Source organism: Artibeus jamaicensis, unplaced genomic scaffold, assembly GCF_021234435.1.
Source record: "Artibeus jamaicensis isolate MK-2021 breed Jamaican fruit bat unplaced genomic scaffold, CSHL_Jam_final contig_797, whole genome shotgun sequence".
Lineage (NCBI taxonomy): Eukaryota > Metazoa > Chordata > Mammalia > Chiroptera > Phyllostomidae > Artibeus > Artibeus jamaicensis.
The window spans coordinates 4,520,627-4,547,634 of NW_026521977.1; the positions used below are offsets into that span (position 1 = coordinate 4,520,627).

The window sequence follows — 27,008 nt, forward strand, 5'->3', positions numbered from 1 at the left end:
CTTTTTCCCCACATGAAACCCTAATCAATTGGAGAATTTAGAAAGTAACACTCTCACCACCTTTGAATTGATGTCTCCTGAATATACAAAGGTGGGTGAAAGTAGGTTTATAGCTGTTCGTGTCAAAAATAATACAATAATTAATAAATAATAATACAAGAATAAATGTGTTTTGCATACTCCCACAACTATAAACTTACTTTTGCCCCATGCTGTATGTCTCTAAATTATTAAGTTTCTTTGTTTTCCAGAGGAATTTTCCAAAAGGATGAGGTAATTTACTGAAGTAGGTAAGAGTGTGAGCTCTGGGGTCAGACTACCTACGTAGCCTGAGACCTCAGGACTGCTCTGTGCTTCCGCTTTCCCAACTGTAAAACAGGAACAATTGGATTGCTTACCTTATAGGGGTTTCTGAAAATTGGATGAGGTCATGCATATAAAGCTCTTAGAACAGTGCTCCACACATTGTAGACCTGCAGAAAATATTGCTGTTTTTATTTATAGCAACACATTTCATCTTGATTTTCCAAAAGAACTTGAACACATCAGTCTCAGGACTTCCCACTTTCCTTCCAAAGAAAGTCCAACTGCAGAACTCCCTGGCCCTGTCATGGGCTTCGCCACTGGCCTTGGGTCTGTCTGACTTCATAGCCTGTGCTTATTTGTCCCATTAGACTGGAAGTTCCCCAATGTGACTGTGTCTCAGATCCCATCGATATTGAATCAGAATCTTTCAGAATGGGACTCAGGAATCTGTAATTTAGAAAACTGCTTAGTTAATTCTAATAATGGACCTAACCATTGAATCAGAGCTTGGGAAATTGAGTAAAAGTAGTGTGGATTACACTACTTTCACTCACTAACTTTATCTCTAAAATGGTGCAGTAAAATAACAATGATATTTTCTATCATTATTAGTCTAATATATACTGAATCTTTACTGTGTGCCAAGCACTGTGCTAAGGGCTTTCTATTATTTCATCTAATTCTCACAACAATCCTGTGAAGTAGATACTAAAATATTCTCATATTACATATGAGTAAACTCGGGTACAGAGATTAAATTAGTTGATAAAAGTCATTTCAGTTAGCAAGTGTGGAGAGCAAGCACATTGTTTGCTGGGGTTAATGTGAAGATTCTATTTGTTAATACACTTAAGGCTGACACAGTGGGTGCTCAATGCATGTTTCCTTTTCCCTTCACTTTGTCCATATGAGTCTATTCATACCCAGTGAATTTTATATTGAGGACAATATTATGACCTTTAACCGTTCCTGGAGAATTAAAAATATAATATTCTGGAAGGTAGACATAAAGGGGTATTAGGTATCAACGGAAGATGAAGGTTTGGGGGGATTTCTAGTGAAGAGAAATAAAAAGAAAGTATCATTTACTCATGGAAGGACAGCTGCATGTGAGCAGAAATAGTTCACACTGAAGTTCACAATAACACTGAAGTCACAGGGTTATTGTAAGGATAGGAAAAGAGGAAAACCGAGGTATGAGGATAGAACCACATCATGTCAGGGGCACAAAGGCTTACACAGACACCCATTCCAGCCCCACCCCTGCCACACGGTCATCCAGTTCTCACTGGACACTTTCTGTGACAAGAAACATATTAAGGTAGAAGAGGCTCTAGTTGTTAGTAAATTCTTCATACTTATTCATTCTAGGGTTTCTACCTACAGGTCCCCTTTAAACCCCTTTAGGATCCTAAAGAATAAATCTAGCTTCTATTTGACAGTTCCTCAAATATGTAAAGACAGTTACATTGTACCCCCTGGGGCAAAAGCTTCTGCTTCCTTTCATCTTTCCTCATATGACATATGTAGTTCCCAGTCTCTTTACATCCCTCTGTACATGCAGAAAGTTTCTGCTTGCCAAACCCTAGTTGGAAACAACATTCCATGTGCATAATGACCAGCACTGGGCAGCACTGCAACACCCATCTTGTGTCATATTCCACTGTATCAACACAGGCTAAGACAGCCTTCATTCATTTTGGCAGCCACATTTTGCTGAGGACTCAGATTGAGTTGTCTGTCACCTGAGATCCATTTTAGTCTTGTTGTTACATTAAGATACCTCTGCCCCCAGCCTGCCTTTCAGCAGTCGGTTTCCCAGTGTGGGACTCTCCACATGTATCCCTGTTAGAGTCAGCTCATTGCTACAACATTGCATTTGGCCTGTGTTGTGTAATGGTGTGTCTTCCCCTCCTGGCTTTATGTCATTTGGAAATGTGATGCAAATTCTCTGGAGTTTCATTCACAAAACTAATACAAGTCCTGACACCTGGGCCCTGGAGAGAGCCTTATGCCATCCTGATGGTAACTGGTGTGATATGAAGGTTCTGAAGTCAAATAAACCTGGTTTGAATTTTGGTTCTGCCACCTACTGCATGACCTTGGGCCAGCTGGCTAAACTCAGTTTCAGTTTCCTCATCTATAAAATGGGGCTATGAGGATTAAAGGAGAAGATGCAGGGAACACATTTAGCACAGAGTAGATGCTGCACAAATGTTGATTTTCTTCACCCTTTCTTCTGGTCAACATGGATTCACAAATCAGCATCTTTTGGCTATGGTTACTTACTGTTATTTGCACAATTAATTATACTAGAATCTAGGCTCATATTTCTTCATCTTGTCTACAATATCTCAAAAAGTGTATTGCTAAAATCCCACTTACCCAGATCAGTTTCCTCTTCAAATCAGAGCAGAGGCAAAGTAAACAGCAGTATGATTCTACTTGCATGTAAACTTAGGAAAAGTAATAAGCTACCAATGAAGTTGGTTGACCTTGAAATCAGTCAACACTCAGGTCACGAGCATTATTAGGCAACAACTTTGTTTCTGGCCATGAGCTGGAAATGGGCAACAGTTTTATAATGACTAAAATTCAGTGTCTGTTTCAAGAAATAAGGATAGAATGCTGGAGTCAGAGGGCTAGTCTGGGTCACAGAAATGAGTGGAGTGATTTAGCTCCATTTGTTCACTATCCATTCAACAAATATTTATGACAGACCCCTGCCCCCGCCCCTCCATCTTAATCCAATAGGGCTAAAGGGGTGTGGGTGAGTATAAAAAAAGAGACTGGTCTTGGTATTCACGGAGTTTAACATCTGGAAGGGTTGGAAGTTCTTTGTGCCAAAGGCCCTCTGCTAAATGCTTCAGATGCAGATACAATGATAAAATGTTTTATTTTCTATAACTATTTGTTTCCTCCTGTCTCACTCCAGGGACAGCTGTTTGCCGTAGAGACCAGGGCTGCTGGGATGGTGCCTGACACACAGTAGGTGATCAAAACCCAGCTACTGGAAGAAAATGCCATGGAATAGCTCCAGGTTTCAGTTTTCTTTTTGAACGAGAATGACAGCTCCAACGGGACGCTTGGAGGTCAGAGTAGTGAAAGAACACTTGCATGAACAATCCTTCTAGAAATAAAAGTATTCGCTCTGTCGTTTGGACTCTGGCAAACCAAGGCGTTTTAGGTCCTCATGTTCCTAAAATTGATTTCCTAGATGGACTTGGAGGGAGGAGGATGAGAAAATGCTGCTCTTAGTCGGATGCCCCGAGTGAAGAAGGGGGAGAGGTGAGAGTGGTGAGCCCGACGCAAGCCACGAATCCAGGGAAGAGGGACAACCCAGACGATGGCAAGGAGCACAGAGTCCGCACCCGCAGCGGTCGCCGCGAACGGGAGACGAGAGGGAAAAGAGGGCCGAAGCGAGGAAATCCAGGGAAAGTGCTCAGATTGGTCCTCTGCTCGGGGCGTGCGCCTCTGTGTACCAGGCGATTGGTGGTGGGAAAGCAGCAGGTAAACGGCCCTCGTTGCCTCGCCATTGGCTAGCGGTCTCTCCAGCAGCCACACAACTGGCCAGCAGGGCGCCGAGCAGCGTGCGGATTGGCCAGGAGCTACGACCAAGTTCAGCTTTCTTCGGGCTCTCGGATTGGGTAGCGGGAAGAGGCAGGTATCTGGGCTCCGCGGCTCCTCCATTGGTGGGCGGGAAAAGGGGGTTGGGCAAAGCGATTGGTGGGCGGGGGGCCGGGCCTGGGCCGGCGGGGAGCGGATTGGTCGGAAAGTAGGTTAGTGGTGCGACATTTAGGGAAGGCAGAAAGTAGGTCAGGGACGGAGGTGCCTGTTTACCCGCGCTGGACTCACCGCCGCCGCCGCCGCGGGATCGGAGTGGGGGCGCGGGCGCGGGCGCTCTCGGCGAGCCACGGTGAGTGTCGGGCTGGCTGCGGTCAGCGGCATGGCTCCGAGCACCCCGTCGGGGACTGTCAGCACCCTGGCAGGCATGGCGACCCCGCTGCCGCCCGGGTCGCTGCCCGGCCGCCAGGGAACCCTGCCCGACGTGCCTGCTGCCGGCCTTAAAGGGCCAGTGCCCGCTCCCTGCCCCCACCCGGGCCGTGGGGAGGCTGCGCCCCTTAAAGGCGCCGCGCCCGTACGTCCCCATCGTCCGTCACCCGGGCTGGCGCTGCGGGATAGGGAGGGCAGAGATGCCGCAGGCACCCCTGAAAGGACCAGGAAAATACCTATTTCCCCTTCGCGGGCATCGCTACCTGAAGGGGGTAGGGAGCAGCCAGCTGTCTCTTAAAGGGACAGCTCCGTCTTTTGGGAGCAATGACCGGCTGAGGGCGAGTCCTAGGATGTATCATGTGGAGCTGCGGGAACCCCGGAGGGGACTATCCTTGATGGCTGCACCGCCAAGGGCGTTGGGCGAGCGTTGCCGCTTCTGCCCTTCCTCCTCGTCTCCTTCACTTCCCTTTCGGGAGTCTGCAGGGCTGGGTGGGGGCGGGGAGGGCGTCTCCGTCGGGCTTAGGGAGTCCGAGCCTGCCCGCCCCTTCGGCCTTATTTTGGGGTCTGGCTCTGCAGCCGGGTAATCTGGGGTCGACCCCAACCTGCGAACTTTCGTACGGCCTGCGCCGTCTGGGTTCTGAATGCCCCGGGGGTAGCTCCCGTGGGTATATGAGCAGGTGCCTCACAGCGCGGGTTGGTCGCCCGGCGTCCAGGTGTGGGCTCACCGCCGGTCCTGGAGCTCTGGAGCGCCGCGGAGGGCGCAGAGAGGCTGGCTCTAGCACCAGGTTTGACAGATGTCACAGAAGAAAAAAGGTTCCCGCTCGTGATTGCCGGGCGTTGACAGCCAAAAGAGCTTTCGTTTGCTCAGAGGAAGAAGTATAACAGAAATTAATGCCCACCTAGTAGGGCACGAGTCAACCACGCCGAGGGGTCTGGAGAGCGGGCTGCGGGGCACACGCAGGTGCTAGAGGGTAGGCGCAGGGGAAGGAAGGGCTACACCGGCTGTTGGTATCTGTTGTCAAGTTTATCCTGGCTGGCGCGGGGATCAGGCTGACACCCCGCACCCCACATTCCTTGTCCCCTTTCTCCTCCCTCACCGGCTAGGCTTCTTCCCGTGCGTACAGCGTTGTTTTGTCATTTTGGCGCTTGCGGCTTTTTCTCTCTGCTTAGTTACTCCCAAGCAAGAAAAGATTAGCCAAGTTTTATCACCCAACTTCCAGAAAAAAAGATTTGATATCCACGAAGCATTTCTTGACTGTACCTGTATTTCCAGGGTCTTCTTTAAAAAAAAAAATCCAGAAAAACTGCTGATCAAATGCATCTCATTTGCTCTAGTACTTGCTTGTCATTTGCCCTTCTGACATTTGCTGCTGTTCCCCTCTTTAATCTATTTTTATATGACAACTATTATTTTAATTTTTCTGGTCCCATTGATATCAGGATCTGTCAATTTGGGTTGATAGAGTTCTTAATTAATGTACCGGTTGAATCATGAGCTTAAAATAATCATTGCTGCTCCTGAGCAGTTTTGAATAATCTCATGCTCTCTATGCTTGCAAGAAAAAAGAAATCACTGCTGTTAAATTTGATTTCCATATCAATGAAATTCCAAAATTATTTTTTAAAGTCCAAAATTGAATGCTTTGGTCCATGCTCTGTTACTGAGTTCACTCTATTGATAAGTCTCTAAAGCAGTTTGATGAACAAACATATTTAGAAGGCTTTAAAGTTTCCTGAGCATGATTTGAAATTGTATTGCTTGAAGCTGGATCTATAGAGGCATTTTGGTTTTGATTGTAAATGTAGCCAGTGAATAATGACAATAAGTTAAAACTATCGTTAAGTATGCACATTATTCCAACCCATAAAATTTAAAATGAGGGAAAGAGGAAAGGATAAGTGTGGTGGAAGAGCACTAGCCCTAGAGTTAACACATCGTGGTCCCAGCCCAGACTTGGGCTTTCACGGCTATGCCACTTGAGACAAGTTGCTGAACCTTTCTGGTTTCTATGTGCTTCAGATGAAAAGTAAGGTAGTTGAAATAGGTGATCTCAAAGGTTCCTTCTACTATAAAGTTCTGTGTATCTTTAAATGTTTAATACATTTGAATTCAGGTTGACATTTTACCTGCTGGAACCTCCAGAATATCTGAGCTGAAATCCTGTTTTCATAGCTTAAACAGATCAACAGATGGTGTTTTAAAGACTCCATTTCAAATGATTTATAAAATGATGACTTCTTAGGAGTTTTTCTGCTATTTGCAAAAGAGGTTTGCCTACCACAGGGAGGATAAGGAAGTGGCTGTGCTTTCAGATTTATCCCTCTACACCCACAACCTCTACCCAATTGATATACTAAATGATGGACAAACATTGTAGAAAAACTTGGCTGTGTCCACTCGACAACTCTTTAAGAACGTGTAAGGGTTGCCTTCCTTCTCCGAGCTTACTTTCATTTGCCATTTCCATCATCACCTTTCACTGTGGTGGAAGAAAGTCAATATTAAAGAAACATTGCCCCTTCCAATGATACAGTTATAGGCAGTGTCATGGTAAACATTTGCAGGGAAGTAAAAAAAAAAAATCCTTTGCAAACCTTAAGGTTTAGTTAGGAGCCCAGAAACAGAGGCATGTCACCCTTCTCTCCACAAAGAGAGAAGTTCTTTCTCTCCACATTGCCATTTTATTACAATACTTATACTTTCCCCAAATCCCCCCCACCCCTGCTGTGTACTCACCTGGAGGGGCGCTCTCTCTCTCTCCCTCCCTCTCTCTTTCTCTGATCTGCTCTGACTTAAGCTCCCTCAGTATCTCTTCCTTTCTGCCCATAATGTCCTGTGTCTTTCCCTCATGTCTCCTCCTAGTACAGAGAAAGCAAGTGACTCTTTCCTCTGTTCCCTCTTCTTGGACCCTCACTTTGGGTGAATGCCTGGAACTCAGTAGCAGAACTTAGAACTTGGGCTTCAGCTGTGTGGCCTTGGAAAGTGCTTGGCTCCTCTGGCTGCAGGCTCTTTTTCTGTGGTATAATGACAGTGCCTGCCTCATGGAATCTGTATGAAGATCAGGGGAGCAAGGGAGATGATGCATGTAAAATGCCTGGCACTCGGAAGCCCTCCCTCGGTGCCTGCTGCCACTCCCTCCCGCTGCTGCCAGAGCCCTCTCGCCGGAATATCTTTCATGCTGTTTTTTTCCTTCAGCCTCATCTCCAACCCCAGTAAAACCTCTGCCTTGATGTAGGAGAGGAAGGATGGAGGGTGGCGAAACAGGTCTGTTACAGGCCCCCTTTCACATGTCTACACTTGGTCCCCTGAGTCTGTGTCCCTCGCTCTCCTCCCTGCCCAGCAGCCTCTCACAGGCTAGGAACATTCACCATAACCTCTTTCTCATCTGCTCTATCCTTAGCTCCTGGCCTCTGGCTTCTTTCTCTACCATCCTTCTCTATAGTTCTTTCCAAAAATCTCTAAAAAACTTTAAACCCTGAATTCCAGGGGCCTGTTCTTAGTCCAAAATGATTGTTCTTGGCTTTTGCAGTTTTTATCCCACCTTTCTTTCTCTCCTTGAAATTTCTTCCTTCCTGTACCTTTGGGTCATGATGCTTTTTTTGGTTCTCTTCCTGCATACCCTAAGAGGTAGGTGTCTGTCCTGGCCTCCACTCTTTGTATTATCCCCCTTGCCCAGAATCCCATTTTAGGGAGCTTTTCACCAGTCCCCTGCTTCACCTGCAAGCAGGTTCACTGCACACACTAACAGCAGCCTGTAGCCAGCATTTGTGGCCTTGGAATTACGGATTGCAAACTGCTTGCAAGCACCATCCTCCTCCTAATACCCTGGTGCCTATACCCTTTCACAGCCAAGCTGTCCTGCGTGGCAGTTTGGTTGGGTGCTTAAGCACAGACTTTGGAGCCAGATTTCATATCCTGTTTCTTACCTGGTTTATGACTTGTGGTCAAGTTGCTTTGTTCTCTGTCTTGGTATCCTCATCTATAAAACTGGAATCCCTGCAGTCCTTATATCTAAAAGTTGCAGTGTGGATTATATGAGTTAAAACATTAAAAATACATGAAGCTATTCATGGCACATAGTAAGTACTCCATGAATGTTAGCTGTCTGCATTGCTTGCCTTTCCATATGCAGCCCGCCTATAGACCAGACTTTGCTGTGTACACGTAACTGTCCAGTCAAACTGAAGGACTGTCCATTCCCTGGACCAGCCCGTGGCCCATCCCATGCCCTGACCTTCTCATGACCAAATCCTACACCGCTTTAAGACCCAGCTCCAGTGCTTGGTCCTCCAAGGAGCTATTTCCTCATTGTGTTTTTCTGACTCCCCGTGCCTGGCAGCAGTGTGCCCCAGCCCTTGATCCACCTAATTTTCTTAGGCACTGATGCATTCTCTGGGAATATGTCCCCAGCTTGCTGAGGGCAAGCACTCTGGGGGAGCCCATCTTGGTTTCTCCCCCAAAATGATAAGCATAGGGAGCTTCAAGATCTGCTTGTCTAATCCAGTGAACTGTCTGGAGGAGGGGATGGGGTGGGCTAGTCCCTCAGGAACTAAGCAGGTACAGGGGAGGGGACTATGCCTGTGGAGAGGTGGGGGCACGGGCTGAGGAATGCAACAGGGGCACAAGTGGCCGTGGTCACCAGTATATGGGTCTGCGTGGAAGGGCAGTTTGGGTTGGGAACTTAACATCTGGGGAGATGGAACTGGATAAGCTTTAGTCATCTTTGTTTCAGGGGAATGTTCAGTGCTGACATTTGATGGTGAATGATTTTTATGTTAGTACATGCTGTTCTTTTAAGTAGTATAAATTCTTGTTTATCCAGCCTGGTTAAAGAAGGGGTTGGATGGTCTGCCTAATTCGATATTCCAGTTAATACTCTATCCATTGGATGTTGTATATATACTGAGTAAAACATTTACATGTTTTTAAAAGTCAAGAGAAATCTTATAGAGCTAACTGCCTCTAGCTGCCAATCACCAGTTTGAAATATGTGACCTAGGCAAATCAGTTAGTTTCTTTGAGTCTGATTTACCTCATCCGCAAAATAAGAAAAACACTCTCTATGTTAGTCATCTGATGTTTATTAACTTGTTTAACCCTCATAACAGCCCTATGAAGTAGGTGTGATGATTATCCTCACTTATTCACAGTGAGTGGTTTTATAAACTACTCCAGGTCACTCAGCTAGTGTGGTGTGGGGCAGGATTTGTGTGGGGGGCCTCGAGTGTGGTCTTTAACTGCTGTAGCAGATGTCTCCTAGGAGGAACCATTGTATTAGGTCCTGTATGTGAAGCGCCCAGCCCCACGCCTGGAGCCCGCTAGGCCCACAGTGATTGGTGATGAATCTTGTTGTTGACAAATGTGGTATGCAGCTCCTTGTAAGCAGGACCGAAGTCCTTGGCAGTGGGATACAAGGGATGCGTGTTTGGGTATTACCCTAGTAGCAGTTACAGGGGCTTGTGAGCATTATTCTCCCATCCTGTTCTGCATCTCTGTCTCACTTTTTCCGGGCATTCTGCAGCATTGGACACCGTGTGGCTCCCCCTCCCCAGGCAGCTTCTTGTGTGAGATGAACCTCTGAACAGAACTCATTACCTCCCCACCCCCAACCCCCATCATAGCCGTCTGCAGAGCTCCTCACTGGGGAGGAGACCTTTTCAGAGTCTCTCACCTTCTTCTTCCTCTCCCCAGCTAAAGACGGACATTTACACTCCTGCTCTGTGTGTATATATATATATATATTTAATGCCAGTTGTTCCTCAAATACATTTAGATGGTAAGGAAAACATTGTTTTATGTCAAGAACCTGTTACATAAAAATGTGTTATATAATGTTCAAATATATACTGCACAGGGAAGTTGGATACCACTTTTTTTCCCCAAAGAATAAAAAGATAACAAATACAGGCTATACTGAACGTAATTAATCTCAGACTTAGAAGGCACGGAAAGACATGCTCTGCCCTCCCCGCTACCATTTGGAACCTCTGTCATTCTCCTTGAGTGCTCCGAGTATAGGCTGTATGGCAAGTTGGCCTGAATCTGCCACGGAATCTGTTGTGAGATAGATCCTCTGGGAACTGTCTCTTTTTAAGGGGGAAAAAATGCCTTGACATGTTGCTCACTGACATCCTTCTCATGTCTAAGCAGAGGGAAGAAGCTCTTTTTGCCCCTCCTACTCAGACTACTCAGGTCATCGTCTAAGCAGTTTTCCGCTCCCCCCTCTACCCTTCAGTTCTTCCTACCCAATACGCAGCATGTGGTTGACCACCCTGTGTCCGGTCCTCCAGGCTCTCCAGTCTGACCCTGTTTGTCTCACCAGCCCCTTTCCCTACTCCAACCCCATCCCCATTCCCAGAAGGAGCGGGGAGCCTGAGGTGCTGTTCTGCTTGTTCCTGCCCTGCCTGGGCCACCCCATGCCGTACTCTCTCCTGCTGTGCGCTCCTGTTCGCATTGCTCTCTTGACCCGAGAGGCTCTCTCCCTTGCCTTAGCCTGCCTTGAGTCTCTCACTTCTTTAGAAGCCTCTTCTGATGACACTTGTCCCTTTTGTGTGTTCTTTCTCTTTCTCTCTCTCTCCTTTTAATTGCCAGCCATTCATTCAGATGCATTGGGACTTCATATTTAGCAAATTATCATATTGTATCTAATCAGATGGCCAATTCTCTCGTTTTTTAAATTGTTTCATGAATAATTATCGTGTCCTCACTTCCCACTCTCCAACTCTACTCATTTACTCATTCAGCGAAGTTTATTGGATGCCTACCATGTGCAAAGCACCGACTACACAGCAGTGAACAAAGCGGAGTCCCAGTAGGAGGAGACAGACCATTAACAGTTAACCACATTAACTCCTGGTAGTGAGAGGTGCTGGGAAAGCAGTCAAATACAATAAAACAGTAGTGGTGATGAATGATAGGAAGGTGATTGTTTTAACTGGATCTTCCAGGGCGGCCTCTCTGAAGAGGTAACATTTGAGCTCAGCTACAGGAAGATCTAGGGGAAAACACCCCAGGAAGAGAGAACAACAAGTGCAAAGGCCCTGAGGCTAAAAGTGGCTTGACTGTTTTTTTGAGGAAAGTAAAGGCCAGTGTACCTGGATCATGAGTTCATTATGTACAGATATTTTCTCCTCCCTGTAACCTTTAGCCCAGTGCTAGAAAGACCCTGTAAAGACTTGCATACAGAATTGGAGCAACTGCCCTTGGTTACATATGGTATAAATAGCAGTTCACTGTACTCAGAAGACTTTTACTAAACCATATTGCGTATGAACAAATTAAGGATTTGAAGGGCTTTCTCATAAATGTACTCTTAGCATGTATCACCAACCATTATGTTTTCATTATGTTTAGTGTAGAGCTTCAGACCTCAGAATTTCGTTTCACATGTGCGGCCATCTTAAAAACAGGTTTTGTTCCAAAAGTTTATCCAGAAGACAGTCGATGGAAATTTAGGATAGATTTTCCTGTAGGAAAAAAATGAACTAAAACATGGTTTTGTTCCCAGGCAAGCCCACGAAAGCCATTTAGTGCTAACTATAGCTGAAACCATGCTGTTTAGCACTAAAGCATTACCAGAATTAAGTGAGCCTTCTGAAGCTAGACCCCTCACCTACATGGCGTTACAGGTCATTTACTTGTAGCATTCATGGGGCCCATTTACCTTTGCCACATCTCCTCCTCTTCTTCCATCTGTCAGAAAGTTTTATAAAGAGGGTTTTTACCTTTGTGCCCTTACGGTTTTGTTTTGTGTGTTACAAATCTGACAGTGGCGTGCGGAGTGGGGGAAGCCCTGCACCAGAAGCAGGGAGAGGCCCAGGCTGCAGACATGGTGGAGCCGCTGATGGACTAACTTTGAATAAGTCATCTCCACTGAACTTTGATTTCTGAGGTCCTTGTTGGCTATAAGATCTTGTTTTCTCACTGTGACAGGAAAGCATGTATATGTCATTGTGTAAGCCCACCTTCAGATGGCCACCTCAGATTGCTTCCTGACAAAGTAGACAGATACAAAAATGAGGAACTCGAGAAGTTCCCACGCATGGCGCTCAGCGGTTACATATTCCACATGAACCTTGGTTTTGATCTGCTATCTTTCTTGATGAGTTATAAGAAATGCTGTCCTAGAACTTTTGGTCCAGATAAGATTCCTGTGTTCTTGGCCAACTTATCTTTCATACGATTATGTAAATCATTTTTCTTTTTAACTCTTGAGGATAAAATGGGGACTCTGGTTTACTGCTTATGAAATATACTTGTAAGTGCCCTTAAGGAATGGAATGAGTTTGCAGGAGAGAGCAGAGCTGAAAGAGTGTGGGATCAAAACAGTTTTAAATGTTAACTGCAAAGCTATTTTCAGTATCCTGCTGGAAGAAAAAAAAATTTTTTAAAGGCCTTAGATGATACAAGAGGTTTCTGCTCCAAAGGAGAAAAGAGCCACGGGATCTGCAGTGAAAACTCCCGATCCTTTAACGGCCACCCTCCCTCCCTCACTGCCTACCTCTGAGTTTTGTTCCTGGCATCACATGCCACACGTGCTGTTCGAGAGGTTTGATGTTTAAATAGAGAGGTTTGATGTTTAAATAACGATAGTCGCCCAGCTCAACTGGAATTTAGGGTGTTAGGGACGTAGAGCTTACCTACTCAGGGTGCAGGATGCTATGTTGTGAACTTCCCAGCAGGTCCTAGAGTGAGGGAAGCTTCACAGGGGAAGAGGGGGTGGTGACAGGACATTTTTAGCACTGCCTCTGTTTGGTTGGTTGAGAATGGCACATTCCATTTTTTCTTTTGTTTTTGCTTGAAGGCATAGCAAGGAGTTGGCACAAAAAAGTTCTTGCTTTGTGGATTTCACTTTGGAGCTAGAATTGTACCGAGGCTTTTTCCTTAGATGCTGAAATACGAGCAGGTATTTTAGTTGCTGAATCCTCAGCAACTAAGACAGTAGGTACTGCAGAGTAGTCACTCAATGAGTAGTTGTTGAATGAGTGAGTTCAGCTTGGCAAAACCCTCAACTTTTTCCCTTTCTCATAGTACAGACTCATGAACTCAGTCTTATAAGGGACTTTGGAGTTTAAGTCACCATTTCCTTTTGTCATCTTATTCTTTAGTTTGACCATATATCAGGATCTTTTATTGATGATCAGTAATTAACTGGCAGTGGTTGTCCCTGCCCTGCTGATGTTCACCTTTATGTTATCTTCACTTGGCTTCAAAGTACAGCAAATTAATAACTGAGCCATATCCACCTAAAGAAAATGTACTGTGTATTTGTTTGGACATAGTACTGCACATTTATTTATTCAGTCAACAATTAGCTGAAGGACCATGAATGAGGCACCATGCTAGACCCAGAGGATAAGCAGAAAGAGTTATTATGGCCAAGGAGCCTGTGATTTTATATACTGGTAGAAGATTACCCAAGGCCATGCCAGTAAAGGGGTCTAGACTATCTGTAAGTGCTACAGAAATTTAGAGACCAGAAAGAGGTTTTCCAGTACAGAGGAGACTTCATGGAAGTGATCACATTGAATACTGACCTTTAAGGATGAGTAGGATTTAGATTCACACACGAGGATAGCACAGCTATTTCCAGGAAATGGGTAAGTGGCAACATAGCACAATGAAAAGCACGGAAGTAGAAATGGCCAGTGTGTGTTCAGGGACATGCACTTACCAAAACGGAGCGTTCACCGATAATGGTGGGAACTTAAGTCTGAAAGGTCATTCGAGGCCTAATCCAGAAGCATGCCGACTCAGATGATAATAATAGCTAAGAGAGAGTTTCATCTAATTCCTACAAAACCCTATGAAGTAGGTGTTATTTTTAGCCTCATTGTAGAGATGAGGAAGTTGAGGCACAGAGTGGTCGGGTAACCTGCCTAAGGTCATGTGGCTGGTAAGTATAGATTGAGGCATAGAAACCAGGCCCTGAAGGCTCTTGGCCAGTGGACTCTGCTGTCTCCTAATGTCCTCCAGATGCAGGATTTGGGCTTGGCTGGGGGTGGTTCTAGAGCAAGAACCGGAAGTAGACAGGACAATGTTTAACCCATTCCTTCATGTTGTGAGTGAAGAAATTCAGCAAGGTTAAGTGACAAGTCAAAGTTTACTTAGTGAGGTGGAGACTGGTAGGCATTGGAGAACCTCTGAATTTATTCTTATTATGATTATTATGTTCGTGACATGAAATAATTCCCCTGAGAGCTCTGGTCCAGTGTAAGTGGTCCTGTTGGACTGGAGCAAAGAGGGAGCAACTGCAGCTGAGATCTGACAGGAGGCTGCCAGCTCGAATCCAGACAGAGGGTGGGAGGGAGCCAGAACCGCAGATTAATTGTCAGTTACGTTCATCAGCATGGCTGTTTGCAGTCACCGTCTAGATTTTTAGAGTGTGGAACATCTGCCTGTGTGAGTGGCTTTCAAGTATGTGAATTTGTACTATATGGTAACTGCGATACCTTAGTCAATGAATTCTCTAGAAGCAGAGCACCATTTTGAAAGTCGAATGTTTAAAAACAAATACCCACGTTTTCTGGAATGAGCACTGGATTGGGAACCAGATAACCTGCATTCTAGGCTGCTTCCACTACTTAGGCAACAGACAGCCTAAGCCAAATCACTGAATGCCTCAAACTGGCTGATTCCTTATCTGTGGAACAGGTGTAACAATTCTTGTTGCACCTTACAGTGTGGATCTAATGCTGGAGTGAGGTGTGGAAAGGGTTTGAAAGCTGTAAAGTTGCTCTGTGGTGGTAGGAAGCAGCTTCCTAGTTTTCAAAAAATATATATTTATTGATTTGAGAGAGAGAGAGAAAGGGAGTGAGAGAGAAACATTGATTAGTTGCCTCCCATACAGAATCGAACCCACAACCTAAGTATGTGCCCTGACTGGAAATCGAACCCAACCTTTTGGTGCACCAGATGGTGCTCCAACCAGCTGAGCCACACCAGTCAGGGCCAACTTCCTGGTTCCCATAAGAAGATGTTCTGGCTTTGCAGGAACAGCCTGGAGGGCTCAGGAAGTTTTCCACCTCAAGGGCACTGTTAAGGATGTGGCGCTGTCCACTATGTGGGTGCTGACAGGCTTCGCTTTGCTGCGTAGGGCCATATTTTAAGGGTGATATTATGTTTCACCTTTAGACATGGGGAGCCACAGCCTGAGCATGGATGGTAAAGTTAGGCACAGACATCCAAGTTAATCTATTCTTCTCTGCACGTACTTCTCAGGATAATGATACTCTGCTGTGAACCTGAAAAGCAAGTGTCAGGATCTAGCCAACTGTCCAGTTGGTTATTCTTGGATGTTTTACTACCCTAGGGCATAAAGCTGAAGTCCAGAAAAACCTTGAATTGCTTCAGGGATTAATAGGTGAGCCAGTGTGCTGTTCAGGTAATACCTGGCTGCAAAGCCTGCAGCAGAGTCTTGACATGAAGGATGAAAGATTTGCCAAATCTTAATTTTGTTAGTATTGCATGATGTAGCTATTATTATTATTATCAACATTATTAATAACAGCATGTAATCTTTGATTATTTATAACCTGCTAAGTACTGTGCTAAGTGTTTATGTACCTTTTCCCATTTAATCTTCACCATAGTCCTGGGGCAGGGGCACCATTGGTCCCACTCTCTAGTTAGGCAGACTGAGACCGAAGGTGCCTCAGATGGGAAGTGGGGAAGCTGTGATTGAAACCCAGGACAGTCTCTCTCCTGACCCTATGCTCGTAACAGCAGCAATCTTCTCCCTCCCTCTTCCTGGCACCCTGAAATGCTTCCTGTCTCTGGTTTTGAGGTTTCTGACAGCGCCGTGGGTCTTTGGAAGGCATTTTGGTTGATAGACATGTTGCCACACAGTGGTTTCAAGCTCAGTGCAGCTGTCCCTTCTTTGCAACCACGGGTGACATCTAGCAGCTCTTGTCGGTTGCTCTGTGGCCCATGAACAAATAGATGCCAACGATGATTGCAGCAGATTGACTAACTCTTACCAGCTAATGCATGTGGGGGATTTTAAAGAGAAAAAAAGAAGACAGAAAAAAAATTGCTCTGGGTCAGTGTTTCAAAAAATGGCTTCAGTTTTCATGTTGGTGCTTGTCAAAATCTCCCCACAAAAGCCTTTCCAAAGGCCATGGTACTGATGGTACCATTTACCCCTGTGTGTGATTTACAGAGCACTTTTCACTGCACTGTCTTGTTTAGTCTTTACTACAACCCCATAAGAAGAGATGAAATAAAGATTAAAAAGTTTAAGCTATTGTTCAGGATCCCAAAGCTAGTCAGTGGCAGAGCCCAGACTTAAACCCTGTTTTTGCTGACTTTTACTTCCCTTTTCCCAAATTCTGCTTTGCTTTCTTGATTAGAGATGTTCTCAAATATATGATTTACTATATTTAGAAATCATCAGGCATCATGAAAGTGAAGTATTTTGTGTTACATTCTCACTGATTCAGAATAAAAGGTCATGTGATTGGTTGTTGTGTTGGGTTTAATTGCTTTGTATCTACTTTATGTGGTTCAGACTATATATAGATCCTTTGTCATATATTATTGGGTCAACATCCCTGCTAGCTTGAAAAATCCTAAGGCTTTAATAGATAATAAAACAGGGAGTTTACATAATTTATTTAAAAAGTTGACCATGGAGTTCTTGGTTAGTAATACAAGGTCCTATTATCAATCGTTTCCATGGAGAAATTAGCCTTGGCTCACATCATTGCAGTGCTTTTAGAATAGATAGTGGTCTAGGCCTTCTATCTTCAATATGTGGCTTCCACTTGATGGTTGAAAGTGGAAGCTTTGGTTTTTACCATCTCCCAGAGAAAGATCGGGGGCACACATGCACTCATTTTAAGGGCTAGATCTGGAAATAGCACACTGTTTTGTCCCAGTGACCAGTACTTAGTCACATGGCTACATTTACCTGGAAAGGAGGCTGGGAGATACCTTTAGTTGAGAGGTCATGAGTCCAGCAAAATCTCTGCTTTTAAACGATGCAGAGGAGATAGGACATTGTGGAAAGTCAGCAGTCTGCTACATCATGGTACCAACGGTAGGGAGTAAACGATGTTTGAAGCTGGTGCCATGATAGCTGGGAAGATGGGAGTCCAGGGTCAGAATTAGGCAGGCAGACAGAAATCAGAGCCAGTGCAGTCATCTAGAGGTCAGGGCCACTCATTGCTCAGAAAGGTAGAACCCAGGTGCTAGAGGTAATACAAATAATCTAGAAGGCTTCAGTTTTAAGTAAGAGGAAATTAATCTGTGTGAACTGTAGAGGAGTCAGAAGACCTAGGTGTGAGTTTAACCCTTCCACTTCATAACCTGGGGCAAAATACCCCAATAAACATTTACTTTATCATCTGGAATATGGGAATAATGATGATGGCCTTTCCTGTCTCCCAGGCTTAGTGTGAGGATGATGAATGGGGAAGGTTTGTGCAAACTGCAGCCCCAAGGAAATGGACATAGCATCTGTGTTATTCACCTTTGTGTCACCAGCACCTGGCCCAGTGCCTGGCATGGACATATTTCTTGAAGTGTGAAATATTATGAAAGATGGGGGAGAATGCACTGTGCTAAGAAGATCTTGATCCTGGACAGTCTTCTCTGCTAAGGAGAAAAGTTTTCTGCAATCTACTGTCCAAGGCCTTGGGCCTAGATGTAAAACCAGGTACCCCACCAGGATGGGTGGAAAACTCCTGACTTGGTAGCATATGACACATCATATGCTACCAAACAAATGGCCAAACAAAGACCATTTGTTTATGCCACTGTTTAGGTGACAGAGTACAACAAAACTGGAGAGAGACTTTCATTTGGATGTCATGGTCCATGAATATGAACTAGTCATTTTTAAATGGTTTGGTCATGACTTATATTTATAAGTCTTTTGTCCATTTTGAGTTTCTTCTGGTATATGGTATAAGTGGGTGGTCTAGTTTCATTTTTTTGCATGTACTAGTTCAGTTCTCCCAACACCATTTATTGTAGAGACTATTTTTACTCCATTGCATGCTCATGCCTCCTTTGTCAAATATTAATTGACCATAGAGACTTGGGTTTATTTCTGGATTCTCTATTCTGTTCCATTGATTTACATGTCTATTCTTATGCCAGTACCAGACTGTTTTGATTATAGTGGCCTTGTAGTATAGTTTGATATTGTGATCCCTCCTACTGTGGTCTTCCTTCTCAAGATTGTTGAGGCTATTCGGGGTCTTTTTTAGTTCCATATAAATTTTTGAAATGTTTGTTCCAGGTCTTTGAAATATGCCATTGGTATTTTAACAGGAATTGTTTTGAATCTATAGATTGCTTTGGGCAGTATGGACATTTTAATGATGTTAATTCTTCCAATTTATAAACACAGTATACATTCCCTTTATTTGTATCTTCCTTTTTTTCTTTCTTTAGTGTTCATAGTTTTCTGAGTACAGGTCTTTTACCTTCTTGGTTAAACTTATTCCTAGATAATTTATTTTTCTTGTTGCTATAGTAAATGTTTTTTTCTTCCTACTTTCTCTTTCTGATATTTTATTGTTTATTGGTGTACAAAAAATGACATCAATTTCTGAGTATTGACTTTGTATCCTGCTATTTTGACTTACTAGGTTGGGTAGTTTTTGGTATAGCCTATAGGATTTTCTGTGTATGCTATCATGTTATCTGTGAATAATGACAGTTTTATTTCCTTCTTTCCAATTTGGATGCCTTTTATTTCTTTTTCTTATCTGATCACTATGGCTAGAATATGACACCATAAGGATCTTAGAGGAAAACATAGGCAGGAAAATTGCAGATATTTCACATAGCAATATTTTTGCTACTAAATCTCCTGGGGCAAGGGAAATAAAGGAAAAAATAAGAAAATGGGACTACATCAAACAAAAAAATGTGCACAGCTAAAGAAACCATCATCAAAGTGAAAAGAGAACTGACCATATGGGAGAACATACTTGCCGATGATACATCAGACAAGGGTTTGATCTCCAAAATGCATAATGAACTCCTACAACTCAATACCAGGAAGATAAACAATCCAATTAAAAAATGGGCAAAGGACCTGAATAAATACTTCTGCAAGGAGGACGTACAGAGGGTCCACAGACATATGAAAAGATGCTCAACATCACTAGCCATCAGAGAGATGCAAATTAAAACCACAGTGAGATATCACCTCACACCGGTCAGAATGGCCATCGAAAACAAAGCAACAAACAACAAGTGTTGGAGAGGTTGTGGAGAAAAGGGAACCCTAGTGCACTGTTGGTGGGACTGCAGACTGGTGCAGCCACTGTTGAGAACACTATGGAATTTCCTCAGAAAACTAGAAATGGAACTGCCTTTTGACCCAGCAATTCCACTGCTGGCATCATACCCTAAGAATCCCAAATCACCAGTTCAAAAGAACTTATGCACCCCTATGTTCATAGCAGCACTATTTACAATAGCCACGTGCTGGAAAGAGCCTGCATGCCCATCAGTAGACGGGTGGATCAAAAAACTGTGGTACATTTACACAGTGGAACACTATGCAGCAGAAAGAAAGAAAGAAGGAGCTCCTATGCTTCGCAACAGCATGGTGGAATTGGAAAGTATTATGCTGAGTGAAATAAGCCAGTTGATGAAAGACAAATACCATATGATCTCACCTATAAGAGAAATCCAATGAACAAAATAGAACCACAGACATGGAAACATGGAACAGATTGAAAGTGACCAGAGGAAAGGGGGGGATTATAGTATATAGAAGGGGAAAGGACTTGACAAAGAACATGTATGATGACCATGGACATGTACAGCAGTGTGGGAACTGACTGTGGGAGTGGGGGTCGGGATGGGTGGAGTAGGGCAAAGGCAGGGGAATTGGGACAACTGTAACAGAATAACAATAAAACATGATTCAAAAAAATGTTAAAGATAATTTTAAAAATAAAATAAATGGTTTGGTCCACTTGCAGATTGGAAGATGAAACCTACCCAAGGTCACCAAAACTTGATTTCTTGCTTCAAAATAATCAGTTGCAATTATAAAATTCTATTGATTTGGGAAAAAATTGTGGTTTATTCAAAGCAATAACTATTTGTTGAAAATATGATAATAGGTAAGAGGATACAAAGATGAGCTTAGTGTTTCTACCTTATGGGCTATTTCTTTTCTAGCAATAGGATTTTTTTTTGCTGAGAAAGTGGGGGTTCAGTGAAATAATCAGAGTTTTTTAACTTTATGAAGGGGTTCTTTTATTCATTTTGTTATTTACTTTGCTTTTTCACTATGAGTGAGTTTCCTTCTTAGAACTCATTGGAGCATTTAAAAATGGACTTCACTGGGGAGAAAAGCGGGAATTGAAATTATATTCACAGTATGCACTTGATTCTGTTAAACCCTCATGCACAGAAGGGGGAAGTGCACCAGAACATTAATAGTGGTTCTCATCTTGGGCAATGAGAGGTGATTTTTATTCTCATGTTCTTCTCTGTGCTTTCCTATTTTTCAAAACTGAGCATATATTACTTTTATAATCGTAACAGTCCAATTGAAAATTAGTCCCACAAATTAATAGTCTCCAGCCAAATCAAGAATCTTTATTTTTGGAAACCTGGCCTGGGCTATAAACCTTCATGTTAACTCAGACTTATCCTGATTATTTCACAACTGAGGCATTAAAGAACTTGTTATAAAGAGGATGTTTTTTCCAAAAGAATACTACGATTTATGATATATTAGGAAAGATGTCCTTATTAACTCTCCTCCTAGCTTTGACTAGCTTTTCTTACAGTCACTTAAGGTAGTGAATTTGGGAGGCTTCCCATTCACTGTATGACCTTTCCTTCCCCTTCACCCTGCACTCCTGTGTTCCTCAGGTCCCCCTGACTCTGTTATCCTGGGATTGGACGACCCTGTCCTGTGTTCTCTCAAGCTCCTTTCATTTCTGGTGTTCTTGTCTTACATCTCCTCTATCTGTTCACGACTTTATAGATTTGTGTGTGTCATCTTCCGTCCAACATTTCTGTGGACTGAAGACAGCCGATTGTTGTTCTTTTCCCTGTAGCAGCTTCTCGTTGCTCCTTGTCATTGCTTAGGCGAGTACCTTGAGCAGTGCTCCTGGGATGCAGTGAAGAGATGTGGTCAGGACTGCAGGGAAGGGACAGGGGCACTAAGCTGCCTGAGAACCTTGGGGAAGGTACTGGGCCATCTCCCCAGCACTTGACCCACACCTGAAGGGCAGGCTCGGGCATGGCTCTTGGAGATGACTACTTGGTATTTGAAGTCAGGCAGTCTGCAAACCTCTGTTGAGTTCCCGCAGTGTGGCAGCTACTGTTCTAGGTGCTGGATGGGCACAGTGATGAGCGAGGTAGACCTGACCTCTGCTCCCATGCTTACAATCACAGATTATAACAGTGGTTCCAGAGGTAGTTAGTTATAGGAGCCTCTTTGTAGTGGAGCAGGTCAGAGTTGGTTGGGATGGTTCCAGGGCCTGGCTCCTTGTATGTCCCCAGTTCTTTCTGTTGGGAAGGGATGACACCAAGGAAACCTCTTGGTGAAGCTGACCTGCTTCTCCCATTCAGTCAGCCTAGACCCAGGCAGGACCTGCAGAAGCTCAGGGCATGAGCTCGAGGGCTGGCTGTCTTGGTCACTCCACCTGCCTGTCTCTGGACTGCCTCCGGAGCTGGCCCATCTTCACTGAAGGGTCTGTAGTGTGCATACTGCAGCTTTGTCTGAAAACAAGCTAGTATTTTCTCCCTTACTTTCAGCTTCTAATGAGTACCAGCATGTCAGTATCCCTCCACTGGGGTACTGGGCTGTTACCTTCAGGAAACTAGTTTCGATGAACTCCTCCCTGCCTCCTCATTACCCAACCACCCCCAGTGCTTTTCCTGGTGGCTCTGAGTCTGGCATGTATTTACAGTATTTTTATGTGCTCTTGCCCTTTCTGAAACTCTTGCTGACCAACTCTCACAGGTTCTTTCTGCATCTCTGTCTGCTTGGCTTTTGACAACCCAGACAGTTTAGAGTTGGGCAAATGTAAGTAGTTTCCCTGAGTGACTTCACTGAGTCTTCCTTTTTATCATGCTTATCTGTCAGATTTAGGGCTTGGCCATCCATCCTATTCTTTGTGTCCCCTTTTTCTGAAAACAGAGACAAATGGGACCCTAACCCCATGGGGACTCGGTGCCTTTCCTCCTGTGGACATTACTGGTAATGACTGTGTTTCTGGCCCTTCTCCTCCCACCTTCCTGTTCAAAGAACAAAGCCTTGGACGCTTGCCTTACCCCATTTTGATTCATTGTGGAAAACTTCAAGTTATCTGCCTCCTGAAGGACTCACTTGGCTTCCACTACTCCCCACCCCTCACCCACCCACCCTTGAACTGTGGCATTTAACCAGAGAACAAGTCATTCATCAGCGATCACTTAACACTCCTACCAGGGTCCCCTAGGAAGGCTCTCTGTTACTAAATTTTCAGGGGTGGGTGGTGGGGAAGCTTGTTAGTATTCTCATTCTTTTGGTGTCATTACCATTCCTTTAAAAATATACCTACATACGTGCATGTGTTTGTGTGTATGTTTACATGTCTCCCTTTACATATCACAAGGGTCTTTAGAATGAGAGTAGCCCTCAAGGGCCTGGATTTAAACCCTGAGAGGGGTAGTCATCCTTTGACAAATATATCCCTTTTGAAATATATCCCTTTGCTCCACGTATTTGTTGGCTGAAATTTGTAAATTGTTGTTTTGGCCCTAGTTTTAGAGCTCTCCCTGGTTTCTGAGATAAGTTTGGGGTCCACCATATTCAGCATCCAGAACAGTGTATGGTCCCTGAGTTCACCCCTTAAATTCGGACTTGGCGAGGAAAGCCTTTTGTGGTGGGCCTGGTGCCCGTAGCACTGTGGGCTTTTAGCAGCTCTTACACGTCGTCATCACTGAAAATGTTGTCAGGAGCTTTGGGGACTCGGGGGGCCAAGGCTCCCATTTGGAGTGTGCACTTTGCAGTGATTACAGCCCGGGTATATCTGTAGACCACCTTTTATTGACTGCCATGTGTTTAACTGCATCCAGTTTGCCGTGGAGTAAGCAATTTTATTTTTTGAAAGTTTAATCCAAAAGTTGTCCCTTAGGTGTTCTGAATGGCTGCCCTCGTGTGTTTCGACTGGCTAAAACTTTAGCCTGGCCGTGGCCTGAGTGGCCACAGCTGTCTGGCAGGCACCTTGCACCCCTCTTTACTAAGGAGAAAAGGACAAAGTGGTTTCATCCACCCCTGTTTGGAGGCAGGACAAGCCTGGATGAGGGAGTCATCCACTCATTTAACATCAGTTGAGCATCTGACATGATGGGAAGCCATGGAGTGTTGAGAGCAAGAAAGTAATATCTGATTTAGGTTTTTTTCAGGGTTCTTCTTGCTGCCTGTGGACTGAGGGGGGGGGACAGGTGTGCAGCAGGAAACAGGTTAGGAGGTGGTTGCCCTGGTCTAGGAAGCTGTGCTGTCTTGGATGTCTAGGATGTTGGCATCTGGGTGAGAGTGGGCAGGGCATGACAGTCCTTCACTGGCTGCCCTGGCCACTTGTCCCAGGCTCTAGCCCCCTGAATCACGAGCCCGCCCTTTCCCAAGTGTACCAGGCCCTGCTCTATGGCTGATGCTGTCATTCCGCCTGGAATGTTCTCATCCCCTGCTTCTAACCCTTGTGTTTCTGCCATTGCTTCACTGAGCGACCTTGGCAAGTTACTAGATCTCTCTTGAGCTTCCATCTCTTTATGAAAGAGTGATCACTGAACCTACCTCAGGGGAGTGTGAGTATAACACAAAATATAGTTGAGTGTGATTATTGCAGTAGCCTCTGAAGCAGTCTCCTGCTTCCAACCTTGCCCGGCGACTGTGTGCTGTCTGCCTAGGGAGCCCGTGAAGCAGGGGTCAGAGCAGGCCATGCCTGTGGTTTAGAATCCTTGAGACAGTAGGTTCCTGTCTTACTCAGAGGAAATGCCAAATCCTCAGCATGTTCCACAAGGCTTCCCGGTACTTTTCTGACCTCACCGGTAGCCCAGGTTCTGCATGTGAGCGGCACCCCTTAGAGTTATGCGGTGTGCAGCCTGTGCAGCTGATCCTACCAGCCCCTCTCACTCCACTGCAGCCATCGGCATCCTTGCTGTTCTTCAAGCACACGAGTCAGGCTTCCTGTTCAAGCTCTTTCTAGTGACAGCCTCTCTGCCTCAAATGTCACCTCGTTTCAAGTTGTACCACCCAGTTCACTGCCCCGTAAATGTTCCCTATTTTCTTTTCCTGCTTTATTTTTTTCTGTTAGAACTTACCACCGTCTCCCATATTCTACAGGTTATTTGGTTTATTGTCTATCTTCTCGCAATAGAACGTAAGTATGAGGGCAGAGACTAGCGTTTATTTTGTTCACTGCTCCGTCCCCAGTGCCTGATAAATACAGTGGAGGCTCAGTAATGAAGAGTGATTGAATTTTCAATCAAGCAAACAAAGTAGCTGGTACAGTGCTTAGTACACAGTAAGCACCCAATAAATGCTGGTACCATTATTTTTATTGTTTTTGTTGATTACCCTTCAGGGGCCAGCTCCACTTTGGCTTCCTCTGAGCCCTTGCTCAGCCTCTTTTCAGGTAGAATTGAGTCACGCTGCCTGCGCCTTCTCTCTCAGTGTGGCATTTACCATGCTGCACTAGTGGGGATTATCTCACTCTTTCCCCTGCTTGAGTATGAATTTTTGTGGGGCAAAGACTGGCTTGTTTGGATTTGTGTCTTGAGTGCCCTGTACTGTCTGGTCCGCATGTAGTAGGAGCTCAGGCAGTGCTCACCGCAGGCAGCCAGGACAGGTGGATGAGCTCTGGAATCAGTCAGGGCCCTTACCCGCTGTCCTGGCTCCTGCATCGCTGCCTAATGTTTGCAACCCCCCTGGGGGGTGGGGCGCAAGGGAGAGTTGACAACTACTTAAATAATAGAATTGCTAAGGTTATATTCAGAGCAAATTTTGGGGAGAAGAGGGTCTCCTGTACATAGTTCTTTAGACGACAGCATCTGAGTGACCTGCTTGTTCCACATGGGATAGTCTGTCACTTGGCTGCTCAGGCCCCAAGGGGTTGGGGTCAGTCAGTGGAGACAGTGTGAGCAATACCAGTGTGTTGGGAGGAAGGCAGGGAGAATGAGAGAAAGCTTGAGCTGGCTCTTTATGGATTTGGGGTTGGGGAGGGAGGGCATCTGGAGGTGATATAAGGAACAGGGCAGCAGCCCCTGTCCAATCTGGGGAGATGGTGAGTGCCTTGGGAGGCATGATTACATAAGTGGTTTTGACCATGTATGGCAGAACCTTAAATGCCAGGGCCATAAGTTTGGCCTCTTTCATTGATGGGCTGAGGGGATGGGTCCAGATGATGATGAGTCCAGAGTGGGGATTGCAGTGGTGTAGGGGTACAAATCAGGGGGAACGTGGGATGTGGGGGGGAGCTCTAGAGGCATTTCTCTCCTGTCCAGAGATGGAGTTGTCTGGTGGGCCCACAGATGTTGGCATAGGCTATGCCTTTGGGGACCCGCATTGGCAGCCTTAGGGCAGCAGAGTTGCAGCTGCACCAAGAAAGTACAAGGGACTGAGGAGTTAGAGGTGGGGGGTTGACATGGGCTGGGTGCAGGAAGGGAACTTTTCCCTTTAGGGCAACTGTGGGTGCCCTGGCATCCCTGGGATTTTCCTGCACTGCTCTGGCTGGGCTCAGCTCTTCATGAACCACTGTGTCAGTTGGGTCCCTTACGCTGTGTGCTGGCCCAAGCTGTCCATCTCATCAGTCAGTCTTGTACCAGATTGCTCTACAGAAGAACTTTAAACCCAGAGACAGGCAAACTCAGGATCAAGTGTCAGCTCGGCCAGCAGCTCTCTGTGTGGTGTAGGCCAAGATACTTGTGCTCTTGAGGGTTTACTTTCTTTATCTACCAGATTAGGAGCAAGCAAGCTAAATCCCTGGGTTCTAGCTTAAAGCTCCTTAAATCTCTCCTATCTTGTGTCAGAATTCACCTTGGAGGCTTGGGAGGGACTGAGCTTTCAGGCTGGGGCCCAGTAGCCACACTTTGGAAAGGACAAGACTTGGCTTTGGGTGTCCTAGGGGTTTTGAAAATTGTTTACTCACCCAGGAATTGTTAGAGTCTGCAAAACTAGAGGAGGCTCTCTTCCCACTCCCCTTGCCTACTTTGGGATGGAATGCCTAAAATGACTGTCACTTGGTGGTACCTTCCCATATCCAATGCTGCACTGCTAACTAGGGCCCCTGTCCCATGGTGAGGATTCTGATTTCCCTGTGGCTGCTGCCGTCCTCTCCAGCCAGGTATACTGAGATTTCCTCTTAGTGGTTTCCTTGCACCTGACTTCAAATCCTGGGCCTCATCTGTTCAGCTGGTGCAACCCTGATGGCACAGACACGTATCCCTACACATTTGCCTGCCCTTTACTTTTAAGATCATGACCTCAGCCTTTTTTCCTGTGCCTCCCTAGTTTTCATTATGCTTATTTAAGATGGCTGCATAATATTCTATCAAGGGAATGCCTTCAGTAAGCCATGAGCTGGTAATGGGGCATTTAGATTGCTTCTAATTTTTGCTCTTTCAGCTAATGCTACATTAAGCCATCTTTGTGTATTACAGAGTCATTTCATTAGGTTGGCATTTATCTAGCTAACGGCAATGGCCCAAGATTGCATAAAGAGTCAGAATTTCTTTTTTC

General features: G+C 45.1%; 1 protein-coding gene across 12 annotated transcripts in view; it reads left to right on the top strand.

The window, feature by feature from the left end:
• The first annotated feature begins 4,098 nt into the window (after positions 1-4,098).
• The window catches only part of BMAL1 (basic helix-loop-helix ARNT like 1), a 103,725-nt gene continuing 80,815 nt past the window's right edge, over positions 4,099-27,008 (top strand). For all 12 annotated transcript variants that reach the window (XM_037146694.2, XM_037146704.2, XM_037146685.2 and 9 more), the window contains exon 1: positions 4,099-4,222. The gene's annotated coding sequence lies outside the window, so the exon portion shown is untranslated. The remainder of the gene's footprint in view (positions 4,223-27,008) is intronic.